Source organism: Cyphomyrmex costatus, unplaced genomic scaffold (assembly GCF_001594065.2).
Source record: "Cyphomyrmex costatus isolate MS0001 unplaced genomic scaffold, Ccosl1.0 scaffold189, whole genome shotgun sequence".
Classification (NCBI taxonomy): Eukaryota; Metazoa; Arthropoda; class Insecta; order Hymenoptera; family Formicidae; genus Cyphomyrmex; species Cyphomyrmex costatus.
This window is the reverse complement of record NW_017275921.1, coordinates 1,100,446-1,120,469: the sequence shown is the minus strand read 5'-3', so window position 1 is coordinate 1,120,469 and position 20,024 is coordinate 1,100,446. Positions and strand designations below refer to the sequence as shown.

Genomic DNA, 20,024 nt, shown 5'->3' with positions numbered 1-20,024 from the left:
CGATTTTTAAAAAAAAAAAAAAAAAAAACATTTATAGTCTGTATAATGCAGCTATTTCCATACATTAAAAGGATAATTTTTCAGGATATAATTTTTCGATACTGAGCTTTATTCCGAAAGAGTTACACACAAGAGAGTAATAATAAATTCCTCTCCGCTCACCTTTCACTCACTCTTCAACACGTATGGCTCTCAATTAACATTCTAAAATGTCGTGTTATCCGTTTCTCATTTTGCTCAAAATGTGTACAATTTAAAATAATAGCTAATTTCCCCCCGGCCACGTAATTCGTTGTACAAACGTATAATAACATAATTACTTAATATTCCTGAAGTTTCGTACACAAAAGTTTTCGTAAGCAGCGCGCATCTTGAACTCGGCTAGTTCCGAAAGTTAATAAAGCGCCATAAATAATCGTCGCGGGTGTCTCTTACTGTGAATTACACGATTTATAGGGCGGTATACGCACGTTCACCCGCGGTTTTCCAAAGTGCGTACGCAGGTGACGCGCGACGCAATACGACGATTTTCCGCCGCACCGCCGTGTAATTAACACAACTGTAATGCCGCAACGTTGCGGCCGAAGTTTCAGGAATGTAGAAGGCGGGTCAAGTCTATTACGGCTTGCACAGCCGGCAATGGCAGACTAATTACTGAAGCTGCGAGCGGCTGACGCACGCGTTTTGCAATGTCGTCGTCATCGTCGTCGTCGTCGTCGTCGTCGTCGTCGTCGTCGTCGTCGTCGTCGTCGTCGTCGCCGCCGCCGTTGTTGTCATCATCGTCGTTAGTTAGGTAAATGCCGCGTTGTGTCGGGATTATTACGTATCTCGTTTACTTTTAACTAGGGCACACGTCTTTCCACGATGTCAGGTCCATGATCCAGAATTCTCTCTCTCTCTGACCGTATAGAAAGGACGATGTTGAACGACGGGTATATGTATAACGGGCAGTGGAGCGCGACATTAAGAAGAGGCGTAGTTCCGTATAAAATCATAACGGAGCGCACCGATGGAAATTCGGTCGAGCTGTGCTAACAGCAGCTGCAACGCGCCGAAGAGAATTCCGAAACGCAATCAATTTATCAGCAGCGGGTGCGCGAACGTGACCAGACTTAAGCATATGGCCGATTTAACGATGTCGGCCAGGGAAAGGGATCCATGACTACTCTTAGCGCTGGGAGATTATGCGTTCACGCTGATCCTGGAATATATTTTCCACGTCTGGCACAAAGCTGCGAGAGTAAGAGAGAATGAGTGAAAGAACCGCGGAGACGCGCGCGAAAGAGAGGAATGCTTCCAATTATGCACCGCACTAGCGACGAATTTGTTACGGCGCGCATTGTTAGCTGAATGTAACAATGAGGGACGCCGCCGCACCTCCCTTCGTCGATCGTGCGATGGGGGTGGAAATTTTCGAATTACCCCGACGTACTCCTCGTCGAGATTGCGTTAGCTTTTACATTGGTTAGCCCCGTCCGAGCTCCGGCGATCAAATTTTCCGTATCGGTGATTTCACGATTTTAGAGAAGCGCGTGACTTTCGACGTAACGAATCGCACGCGCATTTAAAAGTCAACACATTTTTTTTTCTTTCTGTTTCGATACGAAAGTCTGATTTATAGAATAGGGAATTTGGATTGTTTCGTATACTTTCAGGGTGGCATTTTTCTTAGAAATTCATATATATATATATTGTACAAATTGTAAGAGACATATATGTATTATTAAAAATAAACTGAAAGATAATTTTGCTTTCTTAAAAATTCAATCCCGGCTGAGGTGATATTTTTTTGCAATAAGTTCTTTACGGTTTTTTAATTAAGATGCTTATTATTATTAAATTAGTGAGCAATGTAATTTTTGATACTTTTAGTCTCGGTTTATGATTGCGTTTCGAATCTGACAGCTCAAATTAGCGTAATTTATGAGATTGAAAAATGTATTTGCGAATTTATAGGTATACAAACCGTTTTAAATAAAGGCAGAAATCTTTTATTTAAAAAGATTATACAACTTAAAAAAAATTTCTTGGAAAAAGGGAAAAACTATTTCTCAACATAAATTAAAATTATTAACTAATCAAATAATATCACAAAAAGAATTCTTTTAACGTGATCAAAAATGTCATTTTTGTCATTTTCGTTTCACAATCCTTAAAAAAACATTCTTTTTGAGTTGCGACGTTTTTAATGATTTTGTGAAGTTATCAATTATTTCATTTCTAATGATTGATAGAGTTCTGTCAAACTTATTCAAGGCGATATAAAATCACGTTTCTTAAAGTGTGTCATTGATTAAACAAGATTAGTAAGGTACCTAATAATGGAACCATATGATAAATGATGATAAAGTTAGATAAAAATAGAATACGTAAAGTTAAAAATTTTATATAGGTACATATTTATTTAGGAAAACACTTTTATACAAGTTATACAAAAAGGAGGTTAAAATGAATTTGCGATCGATAAGTTCAACTATTGTTTTCGTAATTTTCGTAATTGATAGTAAAAATTTACAAGAATGCGAACATTGAGATTGAAAAAGTTATAAAGAACTTATGAAAATCCATTTACTACCAAATTATCCGGCAATCGGCTGTTCCATCGGCGCCAAACAATCAAGCTACTTAGAAGTTACGAATGGATTGATACTTACGTGAAAAGATGCAAACGTATCAGATCCCGGCTACGTTGTGAAATCGGTTTGAAAAGGAACAAATTTTTCGAGAACGCTTCGCAATCCTAACTAGAACGGAAGACGGGTGCAACGCGGTGGATTCTTTTCAAAGAAACTTTGGGATTTGCTCGGCAGGGCGGCCTTTAGCCGGTCGTTCTCCGGCTTCCTCCTTAACATTCTCTTGTTATTTCAATTGCCGTCTCTCTTACCTGTCACCGTAGCGTCAGTCTGGCCGAGATGCCTGAAAAGAGCAAGCGGGAAGCGGAGAATTTTCTTCGTCCATTGAAAGTAAGATAAGCGTGAGCGGGATCCGATGCCTCCAGGGGGTGGGAGCTCAGCAATGGAGAAAGAAAACGATGAGACAGAAAGAAAAAGAGAGAGAGAGAGAGAGAAAGAGAGAGTCCGTCATTCTTTCGCATGCAGGTTTTCTCTCCTTGGGAATCCGCAAAATGGAGCACGGTGCCTATCATAACATCCTCGTTTTACGGTAACAATGCAGAAGTAACAAGACATTCGCCGAAGGACATCGAGCGTGAAAAAATAACGCGAGCGGATGATTCGCGACGTTAGCGGACGGGAAAAACAGCCGCATAATTTTGCAGTCTGCACGAGAGCCATACGAATAGTGGAACAATTTTATAATATTACCTAACGTTTGTAGAATTTCTCTATGCTGGAGCTTAGCAAGTGTAATATCAAAAGGAAAATTTTTATTTTGAGTTTTATTATCGTTTTACATAAGTGCATAAAAAAAAAGCGCCGAAAATATGAAAGGCTGCTCTCTCCAAAAATGACTATAGCCTACGTACACCTCATGCAAGAATACACAAATGTTCCCCGACGTAAAAACGAAACGAACTTTTGGAGAAACAAAGAGAAATAGAATTTTTGCATATCCATTTCGTGTTTCTTCCATGAAAATATCTTTGTTGTCCTTTGTTTGTCAGAAATTTGCAAAGTGGCATACGCGGTCTCTGTTATAGCGTTTTTATTTTTGCGACTGCAAACGTGTTCCACGCGAATGGCATAAGATAGAGGCCAACGAGCATAAAGCATTTGACTAGTCTGTTAGAAAGGAAAAAAATTACACGCAAAATACGCCGTTTTCCCGGATATAATCTAATTGAAAAAAATGCTGGAAATGTTTCGTAGGTAATTACGGGCGTAGGCAAACGCGGGAAAAAAATTGCAGCGAAAGCGAAAAGTCGAAACGCGATATGCTTGCTACTCGCGGTGGTGGAACGAGTCGTCATTAGGGTCTTTGAGCCCGCGGACGAAATTACTCGGATCTCCGTATGATCTGCGCTTTATTATATCCAGTGTGTAATTTTCATTCCATCCGTTCCACTTTGGACCGCGTGCGTGTCTTCGGGGGTCTGTTAGATACTTTTTAATACACATTTCCCGCGGCATTTTCCTCCTCATGCTTTCCTTATACGTGTTACGAACACGGTCTTTGTTTTAGTATTCCCAGATAATTGAATTGATACTCGATGCGAATATCTAGTTTTAAAACGAGAAATACTGAGAAGGGAAAGAATTCAAATGTAAATGATGTGTTCAAACGTCTTGTTAGTTCACATATAGCAATCATATCTATTAAAAAGAAACAAATGTAGTGACGTAACGCGAATAAATTTGCAACGAAGTTAAACGATTACGAAAGAATGACGGGGAGAGAGCTACGTGGTGAAGCTTCTATCTCGATATTTCTTTTCTAGTTCGATAGTCCAGTAACCGTGCAGCCGTGGAATTCTTAAGTACAAATTTAAGGAGTACCAATGGTTCGCGCCGCGGACGAATAAAACCGAGAAAAGTTTCGATTGATTTTTCAAGCTGAATTCACAAGCACTCATAATCCAAAGTTTCGAGGGTTTCAAGAGAGGAACAAAGTGCGAAGCGAAATGAGATCCCGCAGTGGAGATAGCCGGGGACCGCATGGTGGGAACCGTGGAAACAAAACTAATGTCGTTAGCGTAAATTTTAAAGAAAATAGAGGGGAAACTCTATTTCTCTTATGGGTCTGCTTTAATTAATAACTGAGTATATATTTGCGCGTTCGTTTGTACAAAGAGCTCGTACGCCGGGGAATAACGTTTCACATCTAATATATTTACTCTCTCGCTCCAAAGTATATTTACATTTATGGAAAATAAGTGCTTCGTGCAAATTCTCTTTACCTAAGGAAAGGAAGAAGGCGCTTGTGTCGTTCGATACTTTCAACAGATTAAAATTAAATAATCATCTGATTTTTTTTTGTATATTTTTGTACAGCGAATGATTAAAAATACTTGAAAAACTGGAAATATTTCAATGATATACTAATAATCCAGTCGAGTCGATAATCATTACGGTCTTCTTGAATGTAAGTCAAGGGCCAATGTGATTATGGAATAGTAAGTAGTTCAAATTGGAATATTTAATGAATATGCAATCCATCAATCGATCGCTCCAGAATTTCGTAGATTAATGAATCTTTATTGAATAACAACTGTTTGAAGCGAGTCTCGAGATCTCCCTTCCAGGCAAGCTCTTGCACGATATTTACTATACGTGGAAATGTCGTCGTCGTCGTCGCTAGCAATTGCCTTCCACGTTTTCATTCTCCCTTTGACATTAATTCCCGTGCTCGGGGAAATTAATTGGCGTTACACCGCGGGATATGCATGCCGAGTGCCGCTGTAATTAATAAGGCACAGTAACGGCATAGAAAACGACCTAGTAGAAACCAGCTTGACGGCGGATGATTAGCCTGGAGGAAATCACGGTACGATAACGCAAGATCTCGCGGAACAACGATTCGTCGTACCGGTTTTTACACAATGTCGCACCGTTTCTTTTTATTGCGGGTCAACGCGACGAGAGCCGTTGACGTTCTGCCGAAAGAGAAAAAGAGAGAGAGAGAGAGAGAGAGAGAGGGAGAGAGGGAGAGAGGGAGAGAATGAGACGAGATAAAAGACTGGGAGTACGGAAGCGGACGAACACAACGAGGCATTGTTCGTCTCGCATGAGATTGGTGAAACAAGGATTACTTTACATGATGGTGTAGTGGTCGCGGGCATTAAGCAGGTGTTACGAGACGGTCTTGTAATCTCGTAACAGAGTTGCGCCTGGTGCAATAATCGTTAGAACCGCGCATAATTGCGACCATCGTACGCGCAGTTTGCATAGCATTTCGTTACGGAGAATTTCTGATTTTACGATCGTCGTGTTCGCAATGCTGCGCGCTACGGTAGCATAAAAATTTGCGCCCAACGGAAATTTTCTCTCTACGGTAAGAGACGCAAAGTGAGCACAGCCTCGCGTCCGAGCGAAATTTTCCGCGCTCAGAGCGCCATTCGGTCCATTGGTATCCGTCGTCGGTTGTAGAGGTAACTAAGTTTGTTCGCCTTGTATCATCCTCCGTTCTCATCGCCCACGCGATCGAACTTTGCCATACACGGACGCCACAAAGTCACGCGTGTAATGGTGCAAACACGTGGGCGATATAATTGAAACAGGAGCCGGAACAGCGAGGCGGAAACAAATGCATCTCGACAGTTATTCAATTATTCGTGCGAAAAAATCGTAAATGCACTAATTAATTCTGAAAGCAATACGTTATGCATAATGCAAGCTTGAAAAACATGCACCTAATCTTGACTTTACGCAGTATTTTTATAGCTCCTTTAGCATTTTTTTAATTATATTATGGGGAAACTGTGAGATATTTATTGTGCCGAGCTAAAAACATCTTTTAACATATATAAAAGGGATCGATATAGACCTGTACTTTCTGTTATTTATAACATTTATATTTATCCTAGACATGAAAAAATAAAATGCTGAAAAGAAAAATTCCGCATTTTATTATTTTTGTATCTCCCGTTTATTTTTCATTTGAGCGAGTTAATATTTGTTAACTCAGAATCGTGTTATATTAGTTTGTTTCGTTTTAAACAATTTCACGAAAAATAATACAAGTGTATTCAAAGTCAGTAAGAATGGATTAAGATATAACAGCATACGCGTAGAAAGAAATTTTATTTATTTTAATATATGTGGTATTTTTTAATTTCGAAACTAGGAAACAATATTTATTTAATATATCCATATCGTATCTTCTGAAATATCTCCTATATGTTTCATCAAATTTATCTGTATCATTTATCGTGACATCAATCGAGTATACTCGTCATGGAGATACATGAAAATACCTCTTTGTAAAATGAAATCCGAAGCTTTCAATTGTACGTAAATAACGGCGCCACTCATTAATGCGACAAACTCGCGCCATTATACACGAAACGCGAAACGTAACACGGTCAAAAATGAGCGATAATGAAGCTCGGCTTTAAACGTACTCGACGAAAACTCGATTACCGGTGCATAAATTCGCCGCATCGGTTAAATTCACGAGTGTGCGCACATTAAAAAGTGGCTGAAATCGGGATTTATCTCGCACCATTTGGATCCGACCGCGTTTATAAAGAGGGGTCAATTTTCCTGAGTGTATACCTGAGAAGATGAGAGTAGCAGCCAATCATCTCACCTCTCTATAGCTTTTCGAAAATAACGCGTACCATAACGTGTTTGCCATCGATCCAACGCTATCAGGACGCATCAGTCGGGCGAGTGATATCTCCTTGCTTTTTTTTTTTTTTTTTTTTTCCCCTCTTCGTTGCAACGACCGTCGAGGTTGTCCCGTGACGGCAATATTTCGCGCGCATGATTGGACAAAAAGCAGCCTCGAGTGGTCTCGGAGAATGAAAGCGGCGAGCGGGTGCATGCCGCGCGAAGAGGATCAGAGGGAGGGCAGATGCTCACTCCGCAGCCTCACGCCCCGATACAATAGGGCTGGATGTACGGGGAAAATAATGGTAGTAAACCTATGGACCGATTCAATAGGGTTCCACCTTTCGTCTTTCCTCGTCGCTGCGTTCCACCGTGATATCTCTCTTTCGCTTTCCTCTCGTTCACCCACACGTTGCGGCGTCCTCGTCTTCTCCTCCTGCCCTGCCCTTTCTGTCTGTTTACGTCGAGAAAGCCAAAATCGTTATATAATAGCGCACGATCTACATCCTGCGATTTTCCCATGCAAACATTTATGCAGCTTCGACGGATATTAAGTGACGGTAAACATATACGATATAATGTATGAAAAGATGCAGAAGAGCGCATTTTCCACACACATTATTCGACCGCTATTAACGTTTAATTGAAATCTTTATAGTGATCAATTTTAACATTAACATTTTCCTTTCGCTGTCCATTTATAATGTTCACTGGAAGTTTAAAAATATACGGCTTAATTGATGCCGTGCAAATGAGTGTAGGATGAAATAAACATGTAATTTTACGTTGGCTCGATAATAATACTCTTTAACCAATTATTCATTGATGCGTCAGGATAAATATCCTGCTGTTAAAATTGAGCTTTACTCTTATTTGCTCTTACCGCGCTGCGCCGCAGTCGACCGTTTTTACTTCGTGCGTCATCAGCAAAAGCTACAAAAGTTGCACGGATGTAACAGATATCCACCTTCCTCGTCGAAGCGGCTCACCTTTCCTCGGGTCTCTTCCCCCCCCCCCCCCTCCCTTCCCTCTCTTGCATTGTCTTTCTCTGCCTATCCATCTGCCTCGCTTTCGCTCTCGTCTGGTCATTCCGTGTTGTCTGTCGGGCCAAGAGAAGGTATACGCCCGGCATTGTGCTGATTCTGAGTTACGTTGCAACGGCAATTGTGTCAAGTTTACGGTCGAGCGCTATTCCATTGACTGCGGCGTATGTATCTAATGTGTGTCGCGGCATGAGCGGCGACTCACCTAGGTAGGGAAGGGACGGAACGTTCGCATCAAAGGAGGAATTACCGGGAACTAGTTTTCTATAGCCTATGCGGCGGCTTCCTTAGGTGAAGTAAGGTCAGAAGGATGATTCCATTATAAGTTTCACCGGCTCATCGAGCTCTTTCTCCCCCACTCCTCTTCCCCCTCTCTCTCTCACTCTGTCTCTCATCCACTCTGTGTGCACTCGACTCCTGTCTTTTTCTCTCGTTTCCGTATATCGCCATCCGTTCGGCCGGCACGTCGGCTCCTACAAATTGCTGCTGCGGCCGTCGCACTCGGTAGTGCTTATTCCATCAGCGGTATGATTCATCTTTTTCCGGGGTATAATGTATTCCGCGTTTCCAGCCCTTCCGCTCTCGCTCCGCGTTTTATTTTCTCCGCACCTTTCTGTCTTCCCTGCGCGTTGCATCTCTCTGCCTTTCCTCTTCTCTCTTTCTTTTCTTTCTACCGCCCGTCCCACGTTCTGCCCCGGTATCCTTACACGCGCATATAACGACGAAATTTCAGCTGTCACGCCCGTATTTCCCGTCACCCATTAATTAACAGCTATCTCGCGTTCGTTCGTTTGACATCCGGCGCCGGCAGTTCGCGACATTGCCGGGCAAAGAGTTGCCCGTCATCCACGGAGACGGCTCGAGATCGCGTGAGAGTTCCCTCGCATATCAAATGAAACCGGGATTGTCGGCATCTCTTTGTGCGCATCTGGTTTGCTGAATCGCGAGTTAATTCACCAGTTGTCATGCAAGTTTTCAACACGAGAATTAATACATTCATGATTATGTGTCGGTGGCAGAATCCACGACTTGTCGGAGACATAGATTAAGGAAAGAGATTGATGTGTTTGATTGTCGGTATCAGAATTTCGGTACATCCGAAAAATTTCAATATAGAAAAAAATCTGACGACTCATAGCTTGCAGTGGTAAAAATCACATAGCGGATCGTTTATCTGCATTTATCGATAAATCGAGCATAGAATGGATAACGTTCGCGGTTTGATTCCTGTGGTGGTCACGAGTATGTTTTGCTTGTCAAAATTGAAATGAAAAAAGATTTGTTTACTTAACAGTGTTTACCGTTTACTATTGCATTGTTTGTTAATTTTTTTTTAACAATGTATAAACAAACGTGTATTATTTTTAATTTAAAACCACTGTTGTATAATTTCGATTTTTTAAATTTTGAACGTTATCCCACAATAGATATTGATTTTTATTTTTTTTTTTTATAGTTTCTTTTGTACAAAACTTAATGGAAACACGAATATCTGTATTATGAAAATAGAGGAATCACATTTTAATCATTAACACAATTATTCATATAAAATGATATGCACTAATAAATATAATAAAAGAAATTTCGTAATCATGCAGAAATAAGTAATAAGGAGAATTTTAATTTTAGAAAAAAATTTTGTGAAATTAATTAAGGAAGACTCCAACTCTTCGTAGCTTTCACACATACAATTGCAATTTTTTAAATTTAAACTATCAATGTGTAAACTTTTATTTTATCTAGTACATATGGCGGTTTCCTATAACAGAAACGCGAGACTTCACGACATCATGACACTCACAGTTCCTTCTGTTTCGGCTTCTATTGTATTGTCTGTATGATCGCACAGTCTTCTAGAAAACCATGCGACGTCTGATATATCCTATCTATACAGATACCGGCGGTTATAGATGACCGTGCGATTCTCAGGCAACAAATATTCGAGTATCTCTTTTCCTCCTCGAGGAAACGCGCCCACGGGTCCAGACGGGACGTGACCAAGATAACGAAACGGGGAGGGAGGCATGTTCTATTCCACCGGCTTCGTGGTGGAAGTCGACGCCCGGCATTTTAGTAGCGCCGAAATCTTGAGACCGCCGCGCATCCTGAACTTTCCGATGTACTCTACGTCACCATGTGTATAGCAGCCGATGTGGCATGATACCGGGGTGGTTCTCTGGCGGTAGCATTTTCTCGTTCGGGTATATCTTCCTTTTATGCGGCGCGATATACGCCACACGTGGTGCACATCGAGCATCGTTCGCCAAGAAATATTTATTAGACCATCCTCGCGCTGAATTCCTACGAGTTTGACGAGACGCTGCTTTCGCATGAGACGTAAGCGTAAACGTAAGACGCATATCTATGCACCGTGAAATTACACGTGCCGTGATGTAAGGTGAATGCAATATTGCATCTATAAATTGCTAACGTAAGATATCGTAAAAAGGAAATTAGCTATAACTCTGCAAGGATATAAAAAAAAAACCAATATTGATCGAGAAAATTAATTAATACGTAAACAGGATTTGTCGAACATTGAGAATTCAACTTTTGAGGTATTTTCTCTTTTACATGAACAATGAAACGGACCTTCTATTTATTACAATGCAAAATTACAGCTGCGTGCAATTATATTATTAACATAGAAACCAAGTAAATACTTAATAATGTAATAATATAATGAGAGTACGTCGCGTTATCATTCTTGTTATACAGTACATTACGCATAACCCATACGTAAAAAATATTGTATTACATTCTTTTTGAGTTTTATTGTATTCATTATCTGTACGTTTACATTGTGTTCCATTGAACAATACGGTGGTTTATTCAAGGCATCTTGCTGGTCAGACGGCCACGCGCCATACTTATGCTCTTATGTAAATTTGTATGCGATGGGCTTTTACCGCATCCGCGGTACAGTTTTTTTTTTCCTTCCGTCGCTTCCATGGCAACGCATTAAATCGATGAGGGATTGCGATGTTTTTGTCGTGCTTACTTCGCGTCATTATTTATACATTTGTTCTTGTACCGCGTGTAATTTCCGCACGTGAGCGGGAAAGTCTAGAAGGAAAAATCGATTAATGCGCGGCTGGGATCGTGCCAAATTTTAAGACGGCGCGCGTATTCTGACTCTAGTATTTTCAATCATCATTCTTGCAAGTATCGAATACTTATCTTGTACTTTTCGTAACGAGAGAGCAACGTAAATCGATTTAATATAAAACAATAAATTTTAGTTTTGCGAGCACAAGAAGAGAAGATTCAAATAATCTGTAATTGTGACAGATTTTATAGTCAAACGTAAATGCGACGTCTGAAATTTTACGTCAACGCAGATATGTGTGATTAATAATCGAGTGACAGAATCTGCGTTTTTACTTTTCAACGCTTCAATCTATTGCTTAACACGTATTCGCATCAGACGTACCTACATCATAATTAAATGAGAATACTTGAAATAATATAACTGCTTTTTAATGGAAATGTCTGAAACTTGCTGCGCAATCTATTCCTACGTATAGTGTCTCTATTTTGTCAGCTCGCTCTCTAAAGTTACGGGTAGATATTGGTTTGAACGCCATCGCTACTACATCGTGCGGCCCGATGCGAGAGAAACCGCGCACGAAACTGCGGCACGGCATTTATCTAGCTAACCGAGCCGTGTCTGTCGCCTGGAATTGCGATTCGTGTCCCATTGTACTTAAACAGTCCGAAATGTCGCCGGTCGATTTAATTTCGGGATACGGCAACTATTTCCATTTACGAGATTTATGTTTACCGCCTCTACGCCCCATCGCGTCGCCTCGCGCAATTGCTCGTTCGCGGAAAATATCCGCGTCGGGAAAATTTTACGACGCTTTATTACGCGACAAGAGAGCCGATTTGTTAATGTTTATTAACTTTCCGGAGAACGCGACAGGCGAAAATTCTCTTACACTCGCGAACTTCGGAACGACTTAGAAGTTGTCTTTGCAGTCAGTGTTCTAGATAAAACAAGACGAAGACAATTCTCTGTCCTCCGGCAGAATAATGCTAAGCACCTTCAAAGTGCAGTTTGACGTTTCGTCCATTAGGCATAGCGCCTAGACTTCATAAATGCATGTCAATATTCAAAGTCTGGTAAAAATGTATATTGGAATTGAAAGTAAAATGGAGAAAAAAGAAATTGCATTCAATTGTCTCTAACTCACATTGTTATCAATACACAAACATTTCTTTAAATTTAATTAATTTAGTCACATTGGAATAGTCCATCCCCAAATCGATTCTTTAAAAATTAAGAAATGCAATTGATTGCATTCAAGTTAAATTTTCGTTCAAAATTGAATTGGTTTAATAATTTGTGTATATCAAGTGCTTGAATTGGAAATATTTGGAAGAGATTTCATCATTTTGACCTCCTATGTATTTCCAAAAAAAAAACTACCTTTATGCTCAACTTAAATTTTCTTTAAATTAATATTTCATCATACAGCATTGTGTTGCATACAATTCGATACAAAATTCGGGGCCACAAAGTACAAGCTAAAAAACATGTGTTTTGGGGGTCATTCTTTCGTGGCTATTTTTAGAATTTTTGCTTATGGAATTTATCATTGCATCACCATGTTATTTCGCGCTCAGGTCATCTCAGTAATTATTCGTGCTGAGAGACTCGTTCAATATGTTTCTACGATTTCATTCCGTTGATCCTCATGTGAATCTGCTTCGTTCGCTCGCATCGCGACGTCGAGGAATTTCCACGCGTCGTAGAACGACCGAATGCACGATTATGCGACGACCGGGAATACAAATATCTTTATGAATTTAAAATAGCCCTCGTAAATTTCGTGGGAGGATACAGCACGGTGGTCGCTGGCTATGCGTCTCTCCTCTTCCACCGACTCGTCGGGAAATTTATTCGTCGGCGGTCCATCATCATCCGAACAATAACGAGTAAAGGGTGTCTCTAGCTGATCCATATATGGCCCCTCTTGATGTATTACTTCGAGTAAATGAAGTACTTGTACGATGGTACTAGAAACATGCACATTTTCTCGTAATAGCGTCTTTAGATTGTTAGAGAAGAAAGCGCTCGATACATCGCTGAAATTTATAATAACAATAAATTGTTATAAATACTTTATTAATATTTTTGCAGCCCTTACTTACAAAATTTTTGTAACTATATTTTTTATGTCTGTTTCGCCGTTTTCATTCTTTATATTTGATGATTCTTATATCTATAAACTACAAATATTTGTCCGTTTTATTATACATCCTACTTTGATAAAAAAGTTTATGTAAAACTGATCAATGGTAAATTTATGTTTGCCTGTATATATATATATATATATTTGTACTTTTTTTACTTTATCGTATTTGAAATTATTATCGAGAGGAAAAGAGATTATATTGGACATAACTATAAATTTGCTGTCCCAACTTATGACTTTCCAAAGAGAGATTGATTTTCTATCATGTATTACGGAACATTTAGAACGCTTTTTATCATCGTACCACCGATATTCTGATACTTTTATTGCGTTGTTACGTGATACTTTTATAAAGCCGTATTATATCGTTATGACCAGTCAAAGAGAAAGAGAGTATCGTAGGAAAATCCGCCGCTGTGTGCGAATTACGTCGTGCCTCTAAAAAGGCATAAAGCTGTACGTGGGGTTTCAGGGTCCAGTACGAATAGACGACTGATCTCACCCCCCTTCCCTCCCTCCCCCCATGCCGACGGTGGCACGTGTCTGACCATTGAAATCGAGAAATCATAATCGCGAAAAGTTTTTAATGCGACCACCATCTGGTCCACTGGGGGGGGGGGGGGGACTGCAACGGGCGGTGAGATGAGTGATAACCACTCGACGACGAAGAAAACTACTAAATTCCTGCCGCCGCTACACCCCCGCCTGGTTCTCACGCCTGAGAACACCGGCCGATCCGACGGAGTTGGCTGGTTCTTCGGAAATGTTTAAACGCGATGTGAGAGGGAGAGCCGAGTAGAGGAAGGTATGCCGTTGCTGCTGGTAGTGGTTTGCGAGCGTTCCTGAGCATCGTATAACGCTTGGTCGAGAGAGCAGCAGGTGTTCGCTGCCACGGGTCCTTTTCTCGAACGCCGTGCACACAGCTTGCCCGGCAATTTCTTTCGCCTTCACCTCACGACCCCCCGAAAATGATTGGTCGCACCTTGCATCGACTATGCAGTTTTTACTGCGCCTTGTGAGCCGCCCGGTCTTCCGCGCCGGACCCGCGCAGAAGCTAATAATTTCGGGATCCGCGCGTCGAGCGAGAGGGCGAGACGGACGCTGAGACGCGTCCCTTCGTGGAAGAGAGAGTGCGTGTTCACGACCGCGAACCCGTGCACACGATCGGCGTCCATTAGAAAGTCCATCTCTTCTCGTAAAAGGTGAGAGAGTAGATAATAACGACGGGAAGAATCTTGCCTTTTAACGGAGAGATGATAATGAGCGGTTACGAGTTTCTCGATCAGACGGTAATTACCTTTGCGTCGTTGCCCGAATTAACGTTGGATCGTCTTTTCTTTTTCTTTTTTTTTTTTAGATTACGTATTTGTTCTTGTGCCTCGTTGTCGTAACATTATCGAGGTAGGTTGATTCGCTTTCCGTACTTTCCATGCGCATAATTAAACAACCCCGGTCGTCTTCGACATTTATTTTACGTAATCTGTCTCTGACGACGCTTTGTAGTGCTTGCACGCAGCGCAAGAGGTCGTGACAGCAAAATAGAATCAAAGGGTGAATCGAATTTTAAATTGAAAACTCGCTCATTGGATTACCTGGAAGTATCGCTTGAGGGCAGGTACTTTTATCTTCAGTATTATTTCCTTGAGACACGTTAGTTGTTAACTGTAATTCAGTTCAATCTTGTTTACTTGCCATTATAACGTTAAATATTCGCAGAGGAAGATAATCAAAAGTCAGCATCTTACATTGAAAGAGTAATTTTGCTGAAGAACCTAAAAATTTTGCTAGATACAGATTTGAAAAATAATTTTAGACCTTTTTAAAATTATTACATAGGACAACAAAATTATTTTCAGATCTAATGTAGCTAAATTTTTAGACTCTTCAGTGTAAAAACGATTAATTTTAGAGTATCTCAGTTCAGGTGCCTTAGTTTAGGGGTATGTAGAGCAATGTTTCTACCCGGGAAGAACGACTTTGCTGAAATATCTAAAAATCTAGCTAAATATTGAGCTAGAGATAATTTTGTTGAATCGTTAAAATATTTAGAAAAATGCAGAAAATTCAAACCATTATGAGCACAATGTTGTAAACTTTTTTTTATATATATTCTATTCTAGCAACCAATTTGAGCGCGTTCTGCATAACTATTTTAACAAAAAATTACTTTTAAATTTGTACGTAGCTAAATTTTTAGATACTGCAGCAAAATCGTTTCTTTCGTGCGTCGTCAAAGAAAAGGTACGATCTTGAATTACGCTTTAGAGAAAAGTTTCAAGGAGGGATGTGAAAAATATCTTGAAATTCTGACGTGAAGGGAAAAGTATGGGGCGGAACGTTCGTATGTAGGATTAATAAAGTCGTGGCGCTCGACGGAGTCGCACGGGGCGGCGATTTAATGGAATTGCGATGACGCCAGTTAGAGGCGAGCCACATGGCAAACACGCGCGCGCGATTCATCACGGGACGCTGCATGTTTTATGCGACCGAATGTCGGACGACACACCCGATGTACCGATTAAATCATCGTCCCTGCCTCTGGCCCACTGGCCCACAATTTGCCATTGTTTGTACGTGGCTGAGCACCCTCACGCACGGCAGGTACATGTTTCCATCATACGTGCCAATTTATGAAATATAAAGGAATTCCGCCGCAGATTATCGAATACCCGGCGGCGACTCACACGGGAGAACGCGCGTGACGAAATCGTTCGGTTCTCGGATTCTCACCGGGTTACGATAGAGAGAGAGAGAGGTTTTTTAGCCCTTCGGTATTCGTCGTGCATCATTGAAACGTTATCGCGCGGAATTGATTTAGTTTTCGATATGATTTCTTGTCGTTATGTAAGTAAACGTCTCCGAATTGGAACTCGCGGAATTATTTCCCCGCGGTGCTTGACAATGATTCAACAGAACGGAGTTTGCTTTTGATTTACGTATTAAAAGAATATAGTATATAGAATGTGTTCCGCAATAAGATTCGTATTCGTAACTCAACTTGTCCCAGAATTATTCTCAACTGAAAGGATTCAACATTTGGGTCTGATTTGGATTCGAAATCTATTAAAAATCTATGCTCAATTAAAGTGGAATTTAACTGATGATTATAAGATGATTTGGCTTATACATAATTAAATAAATTTTATTTGTTAGAATTTTTTAAACACGCGTGTGAAAGAGTTACAGATTTTATCACATTTAGTTGGACTTCTTGAAATCACTTTCGTCAGCGTGTAATCGAGATACGATCGTTCTGTCCGAGGACGAACTATGTAAACAACAGCGTAATAAAATTGAAAACGAATTCACAAGCTCTGGCTAGCCGTTCAGTCGGGAGAGACTCGTATGTCACAATCTCGATGTTCGCAGTATCTTGATCCCCGCGATGCACTTAAAAGATCTTCGTTCTGTCTTTGGCGCAAGAAGGTCTCGGATGGCGTAATTGCAATTGGACAAACAATGTCAGAAGTCTCGTTTCTACTTCGATCTTTTCCCCTATTTTGGCTCTTTAACTTCTCCCCTCTTTCCCTCGATGCTTTCTTCGCTTCCTTTTTCCCCGCGCCTTTTTCTATCTCTATTCCTCTTTATCTGTCTCCCTCCCTTTTTCTCTATTTTACTGTCTCACTCTTTCTCGATCGCTCTATCTTGCTCTGTCGTCGTTGCACCAACCGGAATCTGATCGTAAAGGTCAAAACGACTGTCTCTGATTGATTTACCCACGGTCAATACACGGTGAAGAATTGTTTGAGAGCACCATCGATTCCGCTTCTCTCTCTCTCTCTCTCTCTGCCTTTTTTTCTCACTCCTTATCCCGAACATCCAATTCCCTATCCAATGGAGAGCTTTCCCAGCGAACAGTACTTATTCCTTGGCGCTATCGTTCAACCTGGAATAACCCCTCCGGTCGTTCTGGATTGCTACGAACGTTCCTTCTTCCTTCGATCGTACATTAACCGTTTGCGCTCTCCCGCGAAACGCGATCCAACTTCTTCCCTTGGCTCCGCCGAGGCCGCCCCCGCTCCTTGTCGTTCTCTCGTTTCTCCTGCTCCCCTATCGCGCGACAGGAAGAGTCGTTAAGTTCGGGGACTACTTGGCCGGGAACTTGCATCGCGACTCGGATCATCTCAACCCATTTCCGAATGCCCGTATATTTCCGCCCGGTTGGCCCCTGGTTTCCGCGAGTGTTCTCGATAACGGTGTATGTACGCGCGCGCGCACTCGGGAGAGAGAGATTGCGGTAAAATATTACAGGACCGACGGTTTTATGAGCCACGTCAGAAAGGGATAAACTGCTGCGACTGTTCCGTCATTTCGGGTTCCCCATCCGTTGTTATCTGCCGCCTATTATCTGCTCTCTCGTTCTCTCGCCCTCTCTTTCTATTCCGTTGCCGTTGTGCTATTGTCGTATGGAAACGTATGACCACATGCATTCGGCCGTCTGGCCGGTTGCATCGCGTGATTTGTGACGCTCGTCGAAGAGAAAGTTACGCACGAGCATACGAGGAAGCTGTCTGTTTACGCGTTTTGTCCATGGCGCGGACGAAGAGCAATTTCGTTTGACGTCGCGTACTGACTTCGCTGCGAATGGATCGTCGACAATTTCGGGAGCGTCGAACGAGCCCGTCGCGCCGCGAGTTCCGCGGAGCGGAAGCGAAAAATAACGTGCCCAGAGGGCCCAGACACAATAAAATGCAGCACGGTTCGGAAACCCAACGTCCCTCCCAACTTTTGAATACGTCGAAATAAATGATTTCCCTTTCGCGCACTTCTGTGGACAAAAAAATATCTCCCCCTCGAAAGATATCGCCAATTTTGCCTGATACCATTTCGACATTTCGATATTGTTTATACTTGCACAAGTATTAAAAGAGCGGACGCTAATTCCAATTCTCTTTGTGATTCAATTGTGCGTTTTACGATCTAACTTTAAAGTAAGTAAAGCGGCAAGTAAAGAATAAAGAGTGTAATATTGATACAAGCCAGTCAATAATAATAGGGAAAAATAAAAGAGAAATGCGCATTCCGTTTATCTACGGGAAAATATAAAGAATCATTTCGATATTACATGATTGATTACAAATAAAATGTGAAGACTATAAAGAAATATCCGTTCAAACGAATGTCTGCATTGTGTATCGATACACTGTTTACTGTGGGATAGAAAGTTATATTTATTCTTCTTTATATTCGCGTTTTCTCTATTGAGCCAGCAGTTATCTTCCACTCGTGGTATGCATCTCATTTATCATCGTGTAACTTTCTGTAGGAAGCATTTGTTGCACTGTTATTTTCCTCCTTTCTTTGTTATTTTTCTTATTATTCGAAGTGTTCTTTTTTTTTTTTACGTGAGAGAAGCACCACCCCCACTTAAGAACGAATGCATGCTTTCTTGAGTTTTCCGATTGCAATGCTGACGATGAACATGTTTCTGCATTCTCGAGCGACCAATTTTCACCTACTGTCAGGGTAGTAATTATTTCCTCGGGCTCGAATGGGGAGAATGGCGTACCGCGGAAACTTTTCAGCCCCCTACGTGGGCGGTCCGAAGTTACTTTCCGAACTTTTGCATAACGCCGACCGAAAGGCGCACGTGTGTGTACGTGCTGGCGATCGCGGACGTGTGAGTTCACACGAGCGGTACGTGCGTAAGGAGCGTAGAGGGACCGGCGCTTAAGCGCACTTTCCAAGTAGTTGCCGAAATGCAATTGTGCGCGGTGGGACGTGGCAGCGATAACGGAAATCGTGACATACGCCATTTTCTCTTGGCACGATATAGACTCGCGGAACTGTTTTACCTATCGTATTTAGGCAGTTCGAAAGCAGCGTTCGTACGTAGTAAGGTGCACCCCAGTAACGAATATTCCTGTGCTCTCTGTTTAATCGAGCACGTCTCGCGATGTAGATTTCGCAAGTGAACAAATTAAACGAACTCCTCCAGACACACACACAGACACACGCGTACTAGTCAAATTTAGCACGGCGCACGACTAACACTTGACGTGTGATTCCGTTCGCGCGTGACCGAGCAAACTGCTCTAAAAGGAAGTCTCGATCTCGAGGGGGGGGGAGGAAAAAAGGAGCCTAAACGAGCTAAGATTTGAAGTTTCTGATTACTTCGTAAGCTTCAATTCAACTTGGACTATTACGAATTACGTTATGCGTTTCTGAACCCTTTCGGAGTTCCATAGTCGGAAAAATGGTTCTGCGAAACGCATCGTTCTCGAGCACGGCGAAGAAATTCCGAGACTCCCCCATTAAGGAGGAATTAAATGCGACAAATATTGTTTTTATTCGGACTTGTCGCAAGCCTCGGTCGGTCCAATTACCTAGCTAATCCCGCAAAAAGTCCGTGCGGATTTCACACAGCAATGGAATCACTGCCGCCGGCTCTCCACGCGTATACTTGGTTCGAACTTGGCTGAAACCCGAAATCCGCGGGTGGGATTGCAACCCCGATCGCTATTTAAATTCAATTGCGCGAACTATGTTAATTTGACAGAGAGAAAGAGAGCACAGCGAGAGTGAGAAAGAATGGGAGGGGGGGGGGGGGG

At 41.6% G+C, this 20,024-nt stretch overlaps 1 protein-coding gene across 1 annotated transcript in view; it reads left to right on the top strand.

The window, feature by feature from the left end:
- Window positions 1–20,024, top strand: part of Toll-6 (Toll-like receptor 6) — a 51,965-nt gene that overhangs the window by 12,832 nt on the left and 19,109 nt on the right. The gene's annotated exons all lie outside the window — the stretch shown is intronic.